Below are 4,832 nucleotides of genomic sequence, written 5' to 3' on the forward strand. Positions count from 1 at the left end.
TCAATCACCGAATACAAGGTGCAATTCGATGCCAACTGACCCTTCTCTCTGGTTTCATGTTTGTAAGGAAAATTAAGGGGGAAATTACGATAGCATTTCAGCCAAACATTCATTCGTGCCACGCTGCTTTTCTTTGAACGAAAAAAAACCCTCTGCTCCCCCTACACAATTTCTTCTCCTGTTATTTTATGCTTAAAACAAGCAAATAAATCTGACTACAGGGTAAGAAAAAATTCGTGAACTTTTCCCATAAACACTTAATTCAAGAAAAATTGTCCCACCCCACTGGCCATTTTTTATCCACAATACACATTCGATGTCTGCAGGCACCATTGTCTTTGTTCAACGCAAACAATTCTGTTGCGTTTTTCTTTGAACGAAGTGCTCCGCCTAGATAATTTGACCCATATTCACATGGGTTTGTTTCTCGTTTTTTTTCTTTGAGAACAATCTATATAGCGCCTTCCACAATCGTTTTGGTGTTAGCTTTACGTAAAATAGAAACACAGAAAAGTACTGAGCGATGGAGAGACCACGAACGCGGAACGTATTATGGACCACGGACTGGCAAACAAACTGGCAACCACGCACTAAAGAAGCAAACTCTGATTTTAAACTCACCTTATTTGTCCCCGGAAAGCGCCAGAGTCGATGCACGGAGTGGACGGAACAAGCCTCGCTTCCATAGCCGAAGGTCAAAAATCCATTTAAACGTGTAGTCCCCGGTGTCCACTCGATCTCACCCAAAAAGCCGAGAAGCGATACCGCAATGGCATCCGGAGAAGGCGCTGGCTGTCGGGATGGAGGTTAGCGGGTCAGAGGTCCGGCACTGAAGGTCTGCGTTCATTATTCACCGTGTGCATTTCACTCTATATCCACTTTCTAATGTATAGCACTTGATAAGGATTAACAGTTTAAAAACAGAAATGCAAGACATCAGAAAATACATTTATTTTTTACTTTCATAACATGAGAGGTGTCATACAATAACAAATATGAGCTTTAAAATCACATTCCTAAGTTAAAAATATACATAAAAATAGATATATGGATCATTACACAAATCACTACTCAAAGGACCTATGTTAAATAACTGCTTCAATATTAATTAACAATAACATTTGGCCAAGGCAGTCCTTGTAAATAGACATATAAATAGACAAATAAAATCATGACATATATGCCGTAGAGCCTGAGATAGAGAAAAATAATAAGGAATTCTGCTTTTACTACCATCTCAGAAATATTGCCAGAATTAGAGGTTTTGTCTCAAGACAGGACTTAGAGAAACTTGTTCATGCTTTCATCACCAGCAGGGCCGATTATTGCAATGGTCAATGGATTTAAAAAGTACTGTTTCTTGTTTAAAAACCACTTCATGGCTACAATACATGACAGATATGCTAATCGAATATGAAACCGATTACTCGGATCAATAGGATCAGGTCATTTAGAAAAAACAAGGGTTCACTCAAAACAAGGTGCCTCAGCATTCAGTTATTATCAGCTTTCAGAAGAGATCAGATGTGCTTCAACAGTAGACACTTTTAAATCTAGATTAAAAACACATCAGTTTAACTTTGCATTTACTGAATGATTTAAAACAGTACGAATAAAACAGTACAAAAGAATAAAACAGTATGAACCTTACCTGTTATAAAGGGAATGAAGCTTACGGTATGGTGCTTACCTGCAGAAATAAATAAAGTACAATAAGAACACACAGAACTTCAATTTTCAAAATTATTTTAACATTAAATGATGATTATTTTACTGGTTTACCTGTTTGTGATTACCACAGGATCCCGTCACCTGGCTGCGGTCTTCATTTGGTGAACGGTTCTTCACTCATAATTGACCTATACAAGAAATAGAGAAGAATAATAAGCAATTCTGCTTTTACATGTAGATGTGTGCCCCAAGAACACAGACACACCGGCTCCAAAAAGTTTAAACAGTACACATTTCTGTTATTTTAATGTGGCAAATGTGTCAGCTTTAAAAGAAGCATACATTACCTTTTAAAGAGGAAATACCTTTTGCATGAAATACCTTTACTCCCAGCATAAGCAAGCAATTTTCAAAATGCTTTTAAAAGTAAATAGTGATTATTTTACTTGTTTACCTGTTTGTGATTACCATGGAATCCTGTCACCATCATTTTTAAGCTTGTAAAGCAAATAATGAAATATTGACTTAGTAGGAAAAATTATTTTGGAAGTATCGTGATAAATGATGAAGAAAATATTTTGCAAAGTGATGGTTAGCACACGGTTGATGGTACCTATTAAATTCCATCATATTTTTTTATTCCTACTATGGAAGTCAATGGTGACTATCTGCTGTGGGTTTACCATCATTCCTCAAAATACCTTCTTTTGTGTTACTCAGAAAAAAACTAATCCTCGTGTTGTTGTAAGCCTGTATGCATGAGTAAATGATGACAGAATTATCATCATAAATTGAAATATCCCTTTAAACTGTATTTCCCCCCTTAAACCTAAACTTATTTTCCTACAGCAAGTCATTTAGGTAATCAAGAAAATACTTTACCCGTTGTCTTTGTGAGTTAAACAAATACAGCTACGCTTCCAGGTCTGTCGACGTTGCTGTGGTTTTTCGACAGCTGTAGTATGAAGGGTAGCGAATGAATGAATACATTGCAAAAAATCATTTCTTACTTGTTATTTCGAACTGTTTTAACTATACAAATATCTAGAAAGTCTTAAAATAAGATGCATTTTTTGATGAGCAAAATGCCCTAAGAAAATAAACCTAGCCTTTAGGGAGAAAAAACTCAGAATTTGGGCTTAAAACAAGCAAATAAATCTGCCAAAGGGGTAAGAAACAAATCTAGATATAAACACTTAATTCAAGAAAAATTGTCGTAGCCCATTGGCAGATTTGTTGGCTGGTTTAATGTACATGCATGTACAATATTTCAATTTGTCTTGTATTTATTAGCATTTTGTATTGCCCAACGCTGTCTAGGTTGTTTAACTGTTGTCATTTTCTTATAAAAGCCTTTATAATTTATTAGTTTGGATGATTGCCATTCCCGAGAACCTCTTATATTGGAAGTAAAAGAATCATCTAAGCATTATTTTGTGCTCTTAGACATGTAGCCGTTTGATTGTGGTTCTATTTAATGGCTAGTCTATTCGTTTGGAATGGTCAAACGGCTATTAGATTTTCACTGACAGCCCAAATTAAGCCTTGTTTTAGCCTAGACACTTATTCGCTGTCTATTAAAAGTTATGTAGTCGTTGAATAGCCGCTTTTTTGATGACTAATGTATTCTTGGGCCGTGGTTAGACGTCTCTTGGATTTTACGTAAAACGACAAGCGAATCTATTTTTAACACAAAGGTCAGGGGAGAGCGCGAACGCAGTCCCCCACTATCAGAAATTTTGCAGTCGAGATTCCCACATTTGGGGAATTCGCAAAGGGTCAGCCCAACCGGAGTGCAATGGCTGAGCCTCGCCCTGGGTGAACCACCTTCATGATCATGGTGTCTCCCCTGCCAGGTAAGTATGAGCGACACCCTTTGAGGCCAGACGGCCGCATCTTCCTGTGACCGATCACATCGACGGCGCCCCCGGAGGCCGTCCGACTAACATTTCATTTACTGTGTGTGACCAGGTGGAAAGCGCACGAAGCCACGTCTGAGACCAAACATTCTTCGAGATCTACCCTGTTTTTATTCCGTTTCCAGCCCGGTTGAACCGTGTAGAGTGAAATATGTGAAACAATTTAAATCAAATGGATTTAAATTGCGCATTCAAATATATGGTTTCGTTATTACAAAGTAACTTTACGTGGAATAGAAACAAAGAAATGTACAGAGCAATCAAGAAACAACGAAAGCATAGCAATTTTAGAACGTGGATAAATAAAAACACAGGGCTCAATGACTTACCCGTTGTCGTTGTGAGTTAAACAAGTACAGCTATGCTTCCAGGTCTGTCGACGTTGCTGTGGTGTTTCGACAGCTGTAGTATGAAGGGTAGTGAAAAAAGTTTTCAGGTGTTTTTAACATTCCAATCGGTCTCGTTCGCTTTTGTTGCGCCTTCAGCTGTGTCGAGGATGTTTAATTCGTCCTCGTATCACCTCCGCAAACTTGTAAAGAAAATAATTAAATACATTACAAAAACATTTCTTTATCAGCGTGTTCATTTCCACGCAAGCTTTTCGTTAAACCAATAAAGCCAACGAAACCACAGCAATTTTAAAACACACGGATTAGAAAAAACACCGTCACTCACGCACAAAAGAAGCAAATTCTTTTTTTATACTTGACTTATTTATCCCCGAGATGGGGAGCGCACCATTCATGGAAACACTGCAATACCATGTTGATGCATGGAGTGGAAGGAGCAAGCTCCGCTTCCATTTCCGAAGGTCAAAAATCCATTTAACATATAGTCCCCGGATAGGAGACGTATCAGACATTAAACTGATAAGAACAGATACTACACTTGATCTTAGCCAAAAGGCCGAGAAGCGATACCGGAATAGACGCAGCCAAAGGGGGAGCCGGCGAAGGCGCTGGCTTTTGGGGTGGAGGCTAGCGGGCATTTAACTCTATACGTTCTCATTGTATAACCCAGAGGTAGAACGTTGAGCTAGCAAATCAGAAGTTCATGTTTTAATGCAGGATCTGATCCACGCTCATGAGAGAGAGAGAGAGAGAGAGAGATAGAGAGAATTTAGAATTTTCAAAAAACCTTTATTACAAATTAAAACATTTTCATAACCTCAAATCAGAAAAAACAAAGAAAAAATATATATAGTAACGGAAATAACAAAAAAATAAGCCAACATAGGAGCAA

At 37.9% G+C, this 4,832-nt stretch overlaps 2 non-coding genes across 2 annotated transcripts; both read right to left on the reverse strand.

The window, feature by feature from the left end:
* Positions 1 to 3,370: 3,370 nt before the first annotated feature.
* On the reverse strand, positions 3,371 to 3,535 carry LOC135760835 (U1 spliceosomal RNA). Its single transcript, XR_010537605.2, has one exon. It is a non-coding gene; the product is annotated as a U1 spliceosomal RNA (small nuclear RNA).
* Positions 3,536 to 4,317: 782 nt separating this feature from the next.
* LOC135764499 (U2 spliceosomal RNA) lies at positions 4,318 to 4,508 on the reverse strand. Its single transcript, XR_010540047.1, has one exon. It is a non-coding gene; the product is annotated as a U2 spliceosomal RNA (small nuclear RNA).
* Positions 4,509 to 4,832: the final 324 nt, after the last annotated feature.

Source organism: Paramisgurnus dabryanus, chromosome 9 (assembly GCF_030506205.2).
Source record: "Paramisgurnus dabryanus chromosome 9, PD_genome_1.1, whole genome shotgun sequence".
Lineage (NCBI taxonomy): Eukaryota > Metazoa > Chordata > Actinopteri > Cypriniformes > Cobitidae > Paramisgurnus > Paramisgurnus dabryanus.